We start from the raw sequence: 17970 nt of genomic DNA on the forward strand, positions 1-17970 counted from the left end.
GTGAGAGAGATGATAACTCCTATTTGAACCCTGTTATTCAGATGTTCTGTTATTTGCTAATACATTTCTAGCTAATGGACTTGACTCATCACCATTTAATAGGTGAGGACAATAAAATTTAAATGAATTAAATGACATGTCTATTAACATAACAAGAGCAGGGGAATGCTTCTTTAGCTTTCTGTGGATTTTAATATGCTAATACACTTAAAATATTTAAAATGGAATCTTAAGCTAACAAAATGAAAACGGTTATGCTTTTAAAAATAGAGAAAATCTGGAAAAAATATCTCAGTTACTCCTAGATTAGAACACATTACCTTTCTCTGGAGCTTGCTCTGAGCACTCACATTTTCTATCCTCATTAAAAAAAAAAAAAAAAATAGGGATGTTAATCATTTCAGAAAATATGGGTACACCTCCCCATATTTAGAGTTCTTATTCTCCTTATGAGAAGAAATATCACAGATTATTCCTAGCTTCACCAATAATGTACCTATGGATTGTTTCCAGTTCAGGCTACTAAGAACAGTGCTACTATGGGAATTCTTTTCAGTGCCTTCGGGTGTGTGTATACATGCACTTTTGTATGGTATTTACTCAATAATGGAATTGCTGGACTACAGAGTATATATGCTTTCAGCTTTATTAAATGAGTTTTGTTTTCCAAAGTGCTTATATTAATTGTGCACTTCCACACATAGAGTATTAGAATCATATCTTTTTCACCATGGGATATTATCAGATTGTAAAAATTTATGATTTTACAGAAGGAATGGTGCTAAAGTCCATGGGGTTACAAAGAGTTGGGCACGATGGAGCGATTGAACTGTATTGAAAAATTTACCAGTCTGGAATGTGGGTAATGATCTCATACCGTGGGATTTTTGTTGTTGTTTCTGTTGTTTAGTTTTTATTTCATAATCATAAATTTAACATTGCAATCCAGCTAAACTTGGAGGGAGATAAGGAAAATATGGAACCCAAAGAACTGCAGTGAGACCACAAAGATTATAGGATATTTCGAGCAGATGGGGGTGAAGGGGTGCTCGCCTGAGCTACAAAAGAAATGGTCTGGTAGTTAAGTGGAATGCAAGTCAAATTTATTAGATTTGTACACAGTCAGCAGTGGTCATCTTCTTAATGATCTTGCCATTCCTGGACCTAAAGTGCTCCATGGCTTCAACAATATTCATGTTGTCTTTCACCTTGCCAATGACAACATGCTTGCTGTCCAACTACTCAGTCTTGGCAGTGTAGGTGAAAAACTGGGAACTATTTTGTATTGGGACCAGCATTTGCCATGGACAAGATACCAGGACCCATATGTTTCAGGATGAAATTCTCATCATCAAATTTCTCCCCATGGATGGGCTTGCCACCAGTGCCATTGTGGCATGTAAAGCCACTACCCTGGCACATAAATCCTGGAATTAATCTGTGAAAGCAGGAAACTTTATAACCATATCCTTTCTCCCCAGTGCTCAGAGTATGAAAATTTTCTGCTCTTTTTGAAACTTGGTCTGTAGACAGTTTAAAGGGGATGCAGCCTAAGGGCTCTCTGTGGATGGCGATGTCCAAAAACATGGTGGATGTGAATTAGGCTGGGCAGTGCAGGAGGCTCAGGGTGGTGGCATCTGCAAGGCCTCTATACTGTGGTTTTAATTTATGTTTTCCTAATTACTAATAATGTTGAACACCATTTCAAATGATTTTTGGACTGTGGAATTCCTCTGTTTTGAGGGAATTGTTCAAATCTTTTGTTCATTTTTCTGTAATGGTCTTTGTTGTCCATCTTTTTCTTATTGATTTGTAAGATTATATATATATATATATATATATATATATATATATATTTGATTCTAATTACCCCCAATAGTTATGTTTTATAAAGTCACCATCAACATTGAATTAGCAAATGATGAACTATCCTCTCTTAGGAAAAATATAGGATTAGGTTCCTGTAAGTCTCTGATGACATTTTCACCATCCGAAATGCCATTTCTGTTGTATAGGATCTTTGCCAATGTCCTTTTAAAACAAGCAAGTCTCATCTGCTTTGTAAATCTTCTTTTTCCATTACCCTTTTTCTGTACAACACTTAGTGGATACTTTAAAATTATTCCACAGCCTCCTGACCTACAGACCTGCTTCGCCTACAAGTTCAATGTTTTTCACACATATGGCTTTTTGAAACATGCAAGCCAATCAGCCAGCCTTTGTCAAGAAGGGTTTAACATTTTCCTAACCCTGGATAATGTGACTGTAAATGTCTTTGGCTTTCAGCCTCACAAGAATGTTGCCCACTATGCTTTTATTAATTGGCTATCATCTTATAAATACACAGACTTGGTCACTTTTCCATGGCATAATCACACACTAGAGCTGTTACTTTAGCACATGTACATGTACTGAGCTGCCTCATGTAAAGATGGGTAAATTTCCTCTCCATTTTTCTGGATATACCAAATTACTGACTCATTAACTTTGAACCTATGAAATAAAATGGAGTTGCTTATGTCAAGGGGTCTTAGAGCTGGGAGGCCATTACCAAGGTGGATTTTATACATGTCCCAACCAGGTGGAACCATGAACTTTTGAACTGGGCCAAACTACAAACCTAGGGACACCTGCACTTGTCATAGTGAGGAATTTTACAGTCCTCTGTGATAAGGAACCCACCTGCAATGCAGAAGACATAAGAGACCTAGGTTCGATCCATGGGTTGGGAAGATCCCCTGGAGGAGGGCATGGCAATCCACTCCAGTATTCTTGCCTGGAGAATCCAATTGACAGAGGAGCCTGGCAGGCTACAGTCCACAGAGTTGCAAATAGTTGGACATGACTGAAGCGGCTTAACATGCATGCAGTAGTCTTGGCACTTAATCTTGTTGAGTCAATGCTACTGTCTGCCTCTAATTTTAATTAAAATTCCTTATAATGCAAACTTCTCTTCTTTGCCTTTAAAAGACCCTTTACTTCCCAGGGAGACACTGGGTTGTGACCAGAATCTGTGTGCACTGATTGCAATTCTTTGATCTCAGATAAATGCTTTCTACTTGATTACTGCCTCATAATGTAGGTTTATTTAGGTTGAGAAACTCATGGCCAACAGCTCAAGCACTGTAATTCATGCCTGAACAAGCTTATTAATACTCATATTTTCTCTATAAGGCAAATCATATCTTTCTTAGGAACACTGGGCAGTACTCCAGTGCTGTGCTTAGAGGCCATTTTAAACAGTAAAAACACCCAAAACAAGCAAAAAAAGGAAAAAAAAAAAACAAAGATGTGGCACTAATAGACCTTGAAAAGAATACTTCTTTACAGTATGAGAGCTAAAACAAGGCAGAGCATGGCCTTATTTGACCTCACCTGGCAGTGTCTGCATTGAGAGACTCAAATTCACCACTCAGTGCAGGATCACAGTGACCACAAAAGACTGTAAGTATTGATTTGGTGATTACAAATTAATTTTAGTGAGCAAAGAAATTCACAAGTATCAAATCAATAAATAATGAGGAGGGACTGTGTATACTGATGTATGTGTGTATGGTGAAGTCAGGGTTAAGTTTAATTTTTTTAATACTTTTTCCCTGTGTATACTCAATTGTCTCCACACCATTTAAGGAAAAAAAATGGACTTTTCCCTTACTCCTCTACAGTGCTACTTTTGTCAAAAATCAAATATCTATTTATTTGACATGTAAGGTTCTATGCATCAACTACAGATTAACCACTTTCCATGGGCATTTGCCATCCACCTCTACAAGGATTACGTATTTTGCCTGCACTGCAGCTGCTGCCCTTCATTCAGGGTGGACAGCAGAAATGAGATGAGGTCCTCTCTGCTGGGTGGGGGTGATTGTGTGTGTGTGTGTGTGTGTGTGTGTGTGTGTGTGTGTGTGTGTGTGTGTGGACTGGCAGAACAGGTCTTCAGATAGATATTTTCAGGAGCCAATTTTATGCATGCTAAGTTGATTCAGTCATGTCCAACTCTTTGCAACCCCGTGGACTATAAGCCTCCAGGCTCCTCTGTCCATGGGATTCTCCAGGCAAGAATACTGGAGTCGGTAGTCAGTAGGTGTTCCTTCCTCCAGGGGATCTTCCCAACCTAGGGACTGGACCTGTGTCTCTTATGCCTCCTGTATTGGCAGGCAGATTCTTCACAATTAATACCACCTGGAAAGCCCCCAAATTTTATGAGCCTAATTCTTGTATTTCCTCATATCTAGAAAAATACTAAAATCCTTCATGGTGATGACTGTTCCATGTGACTAGCGAAGGCTTCAAGAGAATAGTAGAAACCTCGTGGAAAAATATGTGCTTGACTGCGTGTATTCCCCCTTCACTAAAAATAGCATATATATTGTCCTTCCCCCATACATCTTCAAAGAAGTTTCTCAGAGCTACTTGAGGTGCTATCTCTGGACTGCAGTCCTCATTTTGCCCCAAATAAAACATTATTTTGTCAACAAAGGTCCATCTAGTCAAGGCTATGGTTTTTCCAGTGGTCATGTATGGATGTGAGAGTTGGACTACAAAGGAAGCTGAGCACCAAAGAATTGATGCTTTTGAACTGTGGTGATGGAGAAGACTCTTGAGAGTGCCTTGGACTGCAAGGAGATCCAACCAGTCCACCCTAAAGGAGATCAGTCCTGGGTGTTCATTGGAAGGACTGACGTTGAAGCTGAAACTCCAATGCTTTGGCCACCTGTTGCAAAGAGCTGACTCATTTGAAAAGACCTTGATGCTGGGAAAGATTGAGGGCGGAAGGAGAAGGGGATGGCAGAGGATGAGATGGTTGGATGGCATCACCAACTCAATGGACATGGGTTTGGGTGGACTCCAGGAGTTGGTGGTGGACAGGGAGGCCTGGCATGCTGTAGTTCATGGGGTCACAAAGAGTCAGAGATGACTGAGTAACTGAATTGATTGATTGAAAACTTCACTTGCAACCCTCATGTTGTGCATTTCTTTAAGTTGACATATATGAAACTGCATTTATAATGAAAAATATATATTTGGTCTTTGTCCTGTTACTGGCACAGAGCTCCTAAAACACTTATTCAGCAGTGGCCACAGGACTGGAAAAGGTCAGTTTTCATTCCAATCCCTAAGAAAGGCAATCCCAAAGAATACTCAAACTACCGCATAATTGCACTCATCTCACACGCTAGTAAAGTAATGCTCAAAATTCTCCAAGCCAGGCTTCAGCAATATGTCAACTGAGAACTTCCAGGTGTTCAGCCTGGTTTTAGAAAAGGCAGAGGAACCAGAGATCAAATTGCCAATATCCACTGGATCATCGAAAAAGCAAGAGAGTTCCAGAAAAACATCTATTTCTGCTTTATTGACTATGCCAAAGCCTTCGACTGTGTGGGTCACAATAAACTGTGGAAAATTCTGAGATGGGAATACCAGAACACCTGACCTGAATCTTGAGAAACCTATATGCAGGTCAGGAAGCAACAGTTAGAACTGGACATGGAACAACAGACTGGTTCCAAATAGGAAAAAGAGTACATCAAGGCTGTATATTGTCACCCTGCTTATTTAACTTTTATGCAGAGTACATCACGAGAAACACTGGTCTGGAAAAAGCACAGGCTGGAATCAAGATTGCTGAGAGAAATATCAATAACCTCAGAAATGCAGATGACACCACCCTTATGGCAGAAAGTGAAGAGGAACTAAAAAGCCTCTTGATGAAAGTGAAAGAGGAGAGTGAAAAAGTTGGCTTAAAGCTTAACAGTCAGAAAACTAAGATCATGGCATCTGGTCCCATCACCTCATGGGAAATAGATGGGGAGACTGTGGAAACAGTGTCAGACTTTATTTTTTTTGGCTCCAAAAGCACTTCAGGTGGTGACTGCAGCCATGAAATTAAGAGACGCTTACTCCTTGGAAGGAAAATTATGACCAACCTAGATAGCATATTAAAAAGCAGAGACATTATTTTGCCAACAAAAGTCCATCTGGTCAAGGCTACGGTTTTTCCAGTGGTCATGTATGGATGTGAGAGTTAGGCTGAGCGCTGAAAAACTGATGCTTTTGAACTATGGTGTTGGAGAAGACTCTTGAGAGTCCCTTGGACTGCAAGGAGATCCAACCAGTCCATCTTAAAGGAGATCAGTCCTGGGTGTTCACTGGAAGGACTGATGCTGAAGCTGAAACTCCAATACTTTGGCCACCTCATGAGAAGAGTTGACTCATTGGAAAAGACCCTGATGCTGGGAGGGATTGGGGGCAGGAGGATAAGGTGACGACAGAGGATGAGATGGCTGGATGGCATCACTGACTCAATGGGCATGAATTTGAGTAAACTCCAGGTGTTTGTGATGGACAGGGAGGCCTGGCATGCTGCGATTCATGGGGTTGCAAAGAGTTGGACAGGACTGAGTGAACTGAACTGAAGTGAGGAGAGCCACAGTGGGGTCTTGTTATGTTAATGAGGTGACTTTTGGAAAGCACTTACGAATGGCTCAGATGGTAAAGAAACCACCTGCAATGCAGGAGACCCAGGTTCGATCCCTGGGTTGGGAATATCCCCTGGAGAAGGGAAAGGCTATCCACTCCAGTATTCTGGCCTAGAGAATTCCAAGGACTGTATAGTCCATGGGGTCACAAAGAGTCGAAGACAACTGAGTGACTTTCACTTCACTTTCGTGGCAAGCTTGCTAAGTGTACTTCTCAAGCCCAGTCATTTATCTCTACATTATTTTGTATTTTTATGTGCAGAATTATATAAGATGTGCATTAATGTGGGCCCTTGGTGGTGAAAGTGTGAAGTCCTAACCACTGGACCACCAGGGAGTTCCTGTAAAGGAAGCTTAACTGTAGAAATTTAGCTGAGTCTTTTAATTGTGAATATGTGATTAATTTTATGAAGTAATTTCACTCCACCTGTTTTGACAATCATATGATTTCCCCCTTTTAATATGGTAGTATAGTACATTGCATTAATTAAAATTTTAAAGTAAAACAGAACCAGCATTTCCAAAATAGCTCCACAATTTAATGCTATATTAATCTTTTCTTCTGTTGCTGGTATTTTATAAGGATTTTTGCATGCATATTTTTGAATGAGATTCACATGTAATTTTCCCTTTTGAGACAACTCCTGATAGAGTTTGTTAACAAGCTGATGTTAGACTCATGAGTTGCAAATTATATCTTCTTATTCTATTATTGGGAATAATAGTTTGTGTAATGCTGGAATTATTGCTTTTTTTAAAGTTTGGTGGAATTGCTAGTGAAGCTCTATGCACCTGCAGCTTTCAATGTAGGAAGATTTTCATTACTAACGCAAATCGTTTTATAATTGTAGAACTATTCAGTTTTAAATTGCTTCTGGTTATTTCTGGTAAATTATTTTTTTGTAGAAATTTATACATTGTATCAAAATTTTAAGTGTTTTGGCATAAAGTTGTTCATTATATTTTCTTTTTAATATCTGAAAGTCTGTGACAATCTTCTGTTGTTCAATGTTAATGTGTTTTGTCAGAGATTTGTGAAATTTTTAGAATAAGTGTTATTTTAAATTTTAATTAATTGTGTGATTTCCTTTGATAGGATTCGTTTCTGGAGATTTGCCTTGTTCTTTAGATTTGACTGATTGAGGATATGTTTGTCTGATTCTTCATTGTCCTTGACTGTGTTTTGGTCTCTATGCATTAAACACATCAGGCACTCCTAGTCTTCATGGACAAGGCTCCCACCAATCAGTCCTACCAGAAGATCTATCAGAACCTCTAATAACTCTTTTCCCCTCTCCGGGGAAAATAGGACCTTGCATTTTTCATGTCCTCATTCTGAGCTTAGCAGAGGAATGCATCTACTAGCCCAGTCTGTGTGCTTTCTGCCTCTCCCAGTGCTGTTAGATGGTGTGGGACCTGTTTGAACTCCAGGACTGCTGAGATCAGTTCAGTTCAGTTCAGTTCAGTCACTCAGTCGTGTCTGACTCTTTGTAACCCCATGGACTGCAGCATGCCAGGCCTCCCTGTCCATCATGAACTCCCGGAGCTTGTTCAAACTCATGTCCATAAATTCAATGGTGCCATCCAACCATCTCATCCTCTGTCGTCCCCTTCTCCTCCTGCCTTCAATCTTTCCCAGCATCAGGGTCTTTTACAATGAGTCAGTTCTTCACTTCAGGTGGCCAAAGTATTGGAGTTTCAGCTTCAGCATCAGTCCTTCCAATGAATATTCAGGACTGATTTCCTTTAGGATGGACTGGTTGCATCTCCTTGCAGTGCAAGGGACTCTCAAGAGTCTTCTACAACACCACAGTTCAAAAGCATCAATTCTTTGGTGCTCAGCTTTCTTTATAGTCCAACTCTCACATCCATACATGACCACTGGAAAAACCATAGCTTTGACTAGAAAGACCTTTGTTAGCAAAGTAATGTTTCTGCTTTTTAATATGCTGTCTAGGGTTGTCATAGCTTTTCTTCCAAGGAGTAGGCGGTTTTTTTTTTTTAGTTTCATGGCTACAGTCACCATCTCCAGTGATTTTGAAGCCCAAAAAGTAAAGTCTCACACTGTTTCTATTGTTTCCCCATCTATTTGCCATGAAGTGATGGGACTGGATGTCATGATCTTAGTTTTCTGAATGTTGAGTTTTAAGACAACTTTTTCACTCTCCTCTTTCACTTTCATCAAGAGGATCTTTAGTTCTCCTTCCCTTTCTGCCATAAGGGTGGCGTCATCTGCATATCTGAGGTTATTGATATTTCTCCTGGCAAACTTGATTCCAGTTTGTGCTTCATCCAGCCCGGCATCTTGCATGATGTACTCTGCATATAAGTTAAATGGTGAGATAGATTCTAGTTTTGGGGCCTCCTTGAAAAACTTGGGGAGCTGTCTGTGAGAGTGTTAATAGTCTTGGTAGGGAGGCCATATATCCCCAAGTGTCAGGAGACAATAAATTGCAAGTGATAGACTATTTTTTTTCTTTTTCTTTTCTCATCTAATCCTGTGTTGTCATGGTGGCATCTGGTTCCAGGGGAACTTTATGTCAAACTTGAGCTAACCAATGCGTTTTTCTCATGGAGATGTCTACCTTAAGCTATATTAATGAACTGTGAATTTGACAGAAATCTGCCTTTCTCCAAAATTCATGTCAATTGTTTTATGGCTCAGGATGACTCACTTTATGCCACTGCTACCCTAAAATCCATCTTGTCGGTGAGGGACCTGGTGCAACTCTCTTAGTATTGAGGCATTTCCTTTCTCTAATTCAGTTTAGTCGCTCAGTCATGTCCGACTCTTTGCAACCCCATGGATGCATGCCAGGCTTCCCTGTCCATTACCAGCTCCCGGATCTTACTTAAACTCATGTCCATCGAGTCGGCGATGCCATCCAACCTTCTTATCCTCTGTCGTTCCCTTCTCCTCCTGCCTTCAATCTTGCCCAGCATCAGGGTCTTTTCTAATGAGTCAGTTCTTCGCATCAGTTTGCCAAAGTATTGGAGTTTCAACTTCAGCATCAGTCCTTCCAATGAATGTTCAGAACTGATTTCCTTTAGGGTGGAGTGGTTGCATCTCCTTGCAGTCCAAGGGGCTCTCAAGAGTGTTCTCCAACGCCACAGTTCAAAAGCATCAATTCTTCAGTGCTCAGCTTTCTTTATAGTCCAACTCTCACATCCACACATGACTACTGGAAAAACCATAGCTTTGACTAGACAGACCTTTGTTGGCAAAGTAATGTCTCTGCTTTTTAATATGCTGTCTAGGCTGGTCATAACTTTTCTTCCAAGGAACAAGTGCCTGTTAATTTCATGGCTGCAGTCACCATTTGCAGTGATTTTTGAGCCCAAGAAAAAAAGTCTCTCACTGTTTCCATTGTTTCCCCATCTATTTGCCATGAAATGATGGGACAGGATACTGAACCTGAGCTGTGGGGATTGTCTTTTATGCCAGCAAGGCTATTATTAGCTTTATGACAATTCTGCTTGATGCTATAACTTCTTGAAATTTATCATTTATTAAGACTATGCAAATTGATAAAATGATTTGTTAAATGTCAAACTGTTTAATCTTGATATTAATAAAATCCCTTCTTGGTGAATACACATAGGTTAGAGGGACAGGACACCTTAGGGTTCACCTTGGAGACACGTGTGGACAACAGGCCTTAGCACCTCTGTCTCTGAACTGACCTTCAAGTGGTGCTTTTCTGTTTTTAGTTCAGAAGACCTTGAAAGGTGACGGAATCTAAAATATGAGTAAAACAGGAAAGTCTTCTCACCATGATACATGTAGGGGTAATGAAAAATGTGGCACAAATTTCAATTCTAATTACTCATAATTGTGCTATCCTAGGTTTTATCTACTTTGTCACTGATAACATGATGAAATTAAGAGAACTGAAATATTCCCAATTTTGATAGACAAAAACTTTTAATGGCAGTTTTCTGTTCACCTTCAAAATACCTAAATACCTGACATTGATTTCCAGAAAAGTTCCCCCAACTAGCCTCTTGGGATTAAATGGATGTTGAACATTGTAGAAAATGCCGGAATATTCAGAATTCTGGATTTTAAGAGTTCAGGTTTATTTTCTCTAGCATGGAAATGACTTTGGGGCATCTTTTCGGGATGCCATATGTGGAAGTGCCCATTCCTGAAGGCATGGAGCAGTCATTTTCTTCAAAAAGTGAGTGACAAGGATGACTTCTTATGTCTGTGCTTTAGAAGTGACAGGTGCAACAGGTTAAAATCCCTGTAGTTAACACTGACTACACCAGAAGGGGCCTATAGATATCGAGAAGTGTAAGCTGGAACAAGGAGCTATCTGAAACTGAACCAAACCCAAACTGCCTGCAACAGCTCCAGAGAAATTCCTAGATATATTTTTAATATTACTATTATTTTTTTAATTAATTTTTTTCTCTTTTTTTTAAGTCCTCTATTACTCCTCTAATACTCCTTAATTTTCATTTTTATAAGCCACTATAACCTGGCCAAACAAAAAAGGACCCTATTTTTAAAGCGAACATATATATTTCTTAATTTTTTTGTGTTTTCGATGTTTTTTAATATTGTATTTTTAAGAGTCTAACCTCTACTCTAGATTTTTAATCTTTGTTTTTCAGTATTTGATATCAATTTTGAATATTTAAGAATCCAACCTTCAGTACCCATTTTTACTCAGGAGTGTGATTACTGGTTTGATCACTCTCTCCCCCTTTTGACTCTCCTTTTTCTCCCCCAGATCATCTCTATTTCCTCCCTCCCCCTTCTCTTCTCAATCCAATTCTGTGAGTCTCTCTGGGTCTTCTGGGCTGCAGAGAACACTTAGGGAACAGAGTACTACCTAGATCTGTCTCTCTTCTCTTGAAACCCCTTTTCTCCTCTTGCTCACCTCTATCTCCTTCTTCCATTTCCTTTTCTTTATGTACCTCTGTGAACTTCTCTGAATGTCCCTCACCGTGGAGAATCCTTTCACCATTAACCTAGAAGTTTTATTTTCAGTGCTGTATGGAGGGAGAAGTCTTGAGGCTACTGGAAGAATAAGACTGAAATCCAGAGGCAAGAGGCTTAAGCCCAAAAACTGAGAACATGAGAGAACTCCTGACTACTGGGAACAATAATTAATAAGAGATCATCTAAAAGCCTCCACACCTGCACTGAAACCAACCACCACCCAAGAGCCAATAAGTTCCAGAGCAAGACATACCACACAAATTCTCAAGCAACGCAGGAACATAGCCCTGAGCATCAATATACAGGCTGCCCAAAGTCACACCAAACCCATAGACCCATCTCAAAACTCACTACTGGACACTCCATTGCACTCCAGAGAGAAGAAACCCAGCTCTACCCACCAAAACACCGGCACAAGCTTCCCTAACCAGCAAACCTCAACAAGCCAAACATCCAGTTCCATCCACAGGGAGAAACCTCCACAATAAAATGGAACAACAGACTACCAGAATACAGAAAGGCCACCCCAAACACAGCAATCTAAAAAAGATGAAAAGGCAGAGAAATACCCAGCAGGTAAATGAACATGAAAAATGCCCAAGCCAAACAAAAGAGGAGGAGATAGGGAATCTACCTGGAAAAGAATTTAGAATAATGATAATAAAAATGATCCAAAATCTTGAAAACAAAATAGAGTTACAGATAAATAACCTGGAGACAAGGATTGAGAAGATGCAAAAAATGTTTAACAAGGACATAGAAGAAATAAAAAAAAGAGCCAATTAAAAATGAATAGTGCAATAAATGAGATAAAAAACACTCTGGAGGGAACCAACAGTAGAATAACAGAGGCAGAAGATAGGATAAGTGAGGTAGAAGATAAAATGGTGGAAATAAATGAAGCAGAGAGGAAAAAAGAAAAAAAAAAAAAGAATTAAAAGAAATGAGGACAACCTCAGGGACCTCTGGGACAATGTGAAATGCCCAAAATTTGAATCATAGGAGTCCCAGAAGAAGAAGACAAAGAGAAAGGCCATGAAAATACTCGAGGTGATAATAGCTGAAAACTCCCCCCAAATGGAGAAGGAAATAGTGACACAAGTCCAAGAAACCCAGAGAGTCCCAATCAGGATAAACCCAAGGCAAAACACCCCAAGACACATATTAGTCAAATTAAAAAAGATTAAACACAAAGAACAAATATTAAAAGCAGCAAGGGAGAAACAACAAATAACACACAAGGGGATTCCCATAAGGATAACAGCTGATCTTTCAATAGAAACTCTTCAGGCCAGATGGGAATGGCAGGACATACTTTAATGAAAGAGAATAACCTACAACCAAGACTACTGTACACAGCAAGGATCTCACTCAGATATGAAGGAGAATTCAAAAGCTCTGCAGAGAAGCAAAAAGTTGAGAGAATTCAGCACCACCAAACCAGCTCTTCAACAAATGTTAAAGGATCTTCTCTAGACAAGAAACACAGAAAGGCTGTATGAACGTGAACCCAAAACAACAAAGCAAATGGCAAAGGGACCATTCTTATCAATAATTACCTTAAATGTAAATGGGTTAAATGCAACAACCAAAAGACAAAGACTGGCTGAATGGATACAAAATCAGGACCCCTATATATGCTGTCTACAAGAGACCCACCTCAAATCAAGGGACACACACAGACTGAAAGTGAAGGGCTGGAAAAAAATATTTCACGCAAATGGAGACCAAAAGAAAGCAGGAGTCGCAATACTCATATCAGATAAAGTATACTTTAAAATAAAGCCTGTGAAAAGAGACAAAGAAGGACACTGCATAATGATCAAAGGATCAATCCAAGAAGAAGATATAAAAATTATAAATATATATGCACCCAACATAAGAGCACTGCAATATGTAAGGCAAATGCTAACAAGAATGAAAGGGGAAATTAACAATAACACAATAATAGTGGGAGACTTTAATACCCCACTCACACCTATAGATAGATCAACTAAACATAAAATTAACAAAGAAACACAAACTTTAAATGACACAAATGTCCAGCGAGACCTAATTGATACCTATAGGACATTTCACCCCAAAACAATCAATTTCACCTTTTTCCCAAGTGCACACGGAACCTTCTCCAGAATAGATCACATCCTGGGTCATAAATCTAGCCTTGGTAAATTCAAAAAAATTGAAATCATTCCAGTCATCTTTTCTGACCACAATGTAGTAAGATTAGATCTCAATTACAGGAAAAAAAAAAAAACTATTAAAAATTAAAACATATAGAGGCTAAATAACATGCTTCTGGAAAACCAAAAAATCACAGGAGAAATCAAAAAAGAAATCAAAATATGCATATAAATTAATGAAAATGAAAACACATCAACCCAAAACCTATGGGACACTGTAACATCAGTGCTAAGGGGAAGGTTCATAGCAATACAGGCTTACCTCAAGAAACAAGAAAAAAGTCAAATAAATAACTTAACTCTACACCTAAAGCAACTAGAGAAGGAAAAAATGAAGAACCCCAGGGTTAGTAGAAGGAAATAAATCTTAAAAATTAGGGCAGAAATAAATGCAAAAGAAACAAAAGAGACCATAGCAAAAATCAACAAACCTAAAAGCTGTTTTTTTTAAAAGGTAAATAAAATTGGCAAACCGTTAGCCAGCCTCATCAAGAAACAAAGGGAGAAGAACCAAATCAACAAAATTAGAAATGAAAATGGAGAGATCACAACAGACAACTCTGAAATACAAAGGATCATAAGAGATTACTACCAGCAGCTCTATGCCAATAAAATGGACAACTTGGAAGAAATGGACAAATTCTTAGAAAAGTATAACTTTCCAAAACTGAACCAGGAAGAAATAGAAGATCTTAACAGATGCATCACAAGCACAGAAATCGAAATTGTAATCAGAAATCTTCCAGCAAACAAAAACCGAGGACCAGATGGCTTCACAGCTGAATTCTACCAAAAATTTAGAGAAGAGCTAACACCTATCTTACTCAAACTCTTCCAGAAAATTGCAGGAGAAGGCAAACTTCCAAACTCTTTCTATGAGGCCACCGTTACCCTAATACCCAAACCAGACAAGGATGCCACAAAAAAAGAAAACTACAGGCCAATATCACTGAAGAACATAGATGCAAAAATCTTTAACAAAATTCTTGCAAACAGAATCGAACAACATATTAAAAAGATCATACATCATGACCAAGTGGGCTTTACCCAGGGATGCAAGGATTATTTAATATCTGCAATCAATCAATCAATCCACAAATCAATCAATTAATACACCACATTAACAAATTGAAAGATTAAAACCATATGATTATCTCAATAGATGCAGAAAAAGCCTTTGACAAAATTCAACATCCATTTATGATAAAAACTCTCCAGAAAGCAGGCATAGAAGGAACATACCTCAACATAATAAAAGCTATATATGACAAACCCACAGCAAACATTATCCTCAATGGTGAAAAATTGAAAGCATTTCCCTTAAAGTCAGGAACAAGACAAGGGTGCCCACTCTCACCACCACTAGTCAATATAGTTTTGGAAGTGTTGGCCACAGCAATAAGAGCAGAAAAATAAATAAAAGAAATCCAGATAGGAAATGAAGAAGTAAAGCTCTCACTGTTTGCAGACGACATGATCCTCTACATAGAAAACCCTAAAGACTCTACCAGAAAATTATTAGAGCTAAGCAACGAATACAGTAATGTTGCAGGATATAAAATTAACACACAGAAATCCCTTGCATTCCTATACATTAACAATGAGAAAACAGAAAGAGAAATTAAGGAAACAATACCATTCACCATTGCAACAAAAAGAATAAAATACTTAGGAGTATATCTCCCTAAAGAAACAAAAGACCTATACATAGAAAACTATAAAACACTGATGAAAGAAATCAAAGCGGACACAAATAGATGGAGAAATATACCGTGTTTATGGATTGGAAGAAGCAATATTGTGAAAATGAGTATACTACCCAAAGCAATCTATAGATTCAATGCAATCCCTATCAAGTGACCAATGGTATTTTTCACAGAACTAGGACAAATAGTTTCACAATTTGTATGGAAATACAAAAAAACTTAAATGACCAAAGCAATCTTGAGAAAGAAGAATGGAACTGGAGGAATCAACATGCTTGACTTCAGGCTCTACTACAAAGCCACAGTCATCAAGACAGTATGGTACTGGCACAAAGACAGAAATATAGAGCAATGGAACACAATAGAAAGCTCAGAGATAAATCCACGTACCTATGGACACCTTATCTTCGACAAAGGAGGCAAGGATATACAATGGAAAAAAGACAACCTCTTTAACAAGTGGTGCTGGGAAAACTGGTTAGCCACTTGTAAAAGAATGATAGTAGAACACTTTCTAGCACCATACACAAAAATAAACTCAAAATGGATTAAAGATCTAAATGTAAGACCAGAAACTAGAAAACTCCTAGAGGAGAACATAGGCAAAACACTCTCCTACATGAATCACAGCAGGATCCTCTATGACTCACTCCCAGAATATTAGAAATAGAAGCAAAAATAAACAAATGGGATTTAATTAAAATTAAAACCTTCTGCACAACAAAGGAAACTATGAGCATGGTGAAAAGACAGCCTGCAGAATGGGAGAAAATAATAGCAAATGAAGCAACAGACAAGGGTTTAATCTCAAAAGTATACAAGCAACTCCTGCAGCTCAATTCCAGAAAAATAAATGACCCAATCAAAAAATGGGCTAAAGAACTAAATAGACATTTCTCCAAAGAAGACATAGAGATGACTAACAAACACATGAAAAGATGCTCAACATCACTCATTATCAGAGAAATGCAAATCAAAACCACAATGAGGTACCATTACTCACCAATCAGGATGGCTGCTATCCAAAAGTCTACAAGCAATAAATGCTGGAGAGGGTGTGGGGAAAAGGGAATCCTCTTACACTGTTGGTGGGAAGGCAAACTAGTACAGCCACTATGGAGAACAGTGTGGAGATTACTTAAAAAACTGGAAATAGAACTGCCATATGACCCAGCAATCCCACTCCTGGGCATACATACTGAGGAAACCAGATCTGAAAGAGACTCATGCACCCCAATGTTCATCACAGCACTGTTTATAATAGCCAGGGCATGGAAGCAACCTAGATGCCCATCAGCAGATGAATGGATAAGAAAGCTGTGGTACATATACACAATGGAATATTACTCAGCCATTAAAAAGAATTCATTTGAACCAGTCCTAATAAGATGGATGAAACTGGAGCCCATTATACAGAGTGAAGTAAGCCAGAAAGATAAAGACCAATACAGTATGCTAGTGCATACATATGGAATTTAAAAAGATGGTAATGATAACCCTATATGCAAAACAGAAAAAGAGACACAGATGTACAGAACAGACTTTGGGACTCTGTGGGAGAAGGCGAGGGTGGGATGTTCTGAAAGTATAGCATTGAAACAAGTATACTATCAAGGGTGAAACAGGTCACCAGCCCAGGTTGGATGCATGAGACAAGTGGTCAGGGCTGGTGCACTGGGAAGACCCAGAGGGATGGGATGGGGAGGGAGGTTGGTCGGGGGATTGGGATGGGGAAGACATGTAAATCCATGGCTGATTCATGTCAATGTATGGCAAAAACCACTACAATATTGTAACATAATTAGCCTCCAACTAGTAAAAACAAATAAAGAAAAAAAAATGTTTAGCCCTCAAAATTCTTGTCTCAACTGGCTTGACATTTGAGGTTGTTCTGTTAATTTTATTTTGCTTGTTTTGTGCTTTTTTGTTTGTTTTGAATTTTTTGCACTGAAGACTATTAAGTTTGATTATGTTTGCTCAGGAAAAAGACTCAGAAATTTCCCTAACGCCTCTTGGTAATTCTTTTCTTCTGCCTCTTTCTCCAATTCTGTCTTTAAGCGTCCACTGACCTGCTTTCAGTCACCATATAGTAGTTTTTATTTTATATAACTTTATGTAAATGGATCAAATAGTATTTGTTGTTTTTGTCTGGCTTTTTTCACTTGACATAATTATTTTGAGATTCATCCACATTGTTGTGTGTCTCAGTAGTTCACTCTTTTTTCTGCTGACAAGATTTCCCCTGTAGGGATATATGAAGACCTGCTAATGAATATTTAGGTGGCTTTCATTTTGGGGCCTCAAAATTAAAATATTAAAATATGAATATTTGGCTATTGCAAATAATTAATGACTACTAATGGGCATGAGATTTCTTTTTTCAGAGATGAAAATGTTTCAGAATTAAATAGTGGGATGGTGTCACAACCATGTAAGCTTACTAAAATCCAGTGAATTTTATACATTGTAAAAGTATGAATTTCAGGGTGTATGAATTATATGTTAAAAATGCATACTCTTTGAATTAAATATTTCACTTCCAGGTTGTTTTAAAGATAATTATTTATGTGTTCAAGAATCATGTGCAGGAGTGATCACTGCAGTGTTTCTTCTGAAATATTTGAAGCAAATAATTAAGCCTGGTTAAATAT

General features: G+C 38.5%; 1 pseudogene; it reads right to left on the bottom strand.

Annotated features, from left to right (window-relative positions):
- Positions 1 to 1106: 1106 nt before the first annotated feature.
- LOC133051988 (peptidyl-prolyl cis-trans isomerase A-like) lies at positions 1107 to 1587 on the bottom strand (annotated as a pseudogene).
- Positions 1588 to 17970: the final 16383 nt, after the last annotated feature.

The sequence above is a fragment of the Dama dama genome, chromosome X (genome assembly GCF_033118175.1).
Source record: "Dama dama isolate Ldn47 chromosome X, ASM3311817v1, whole genome shotgun sequence".
NCBI classification, from domain to species: domain Eukaryota; kingdom Metazoa; phylum Chordata; class Mammalia; order Artiodactyla; family Cervidae; genus Dama; species Dama dama.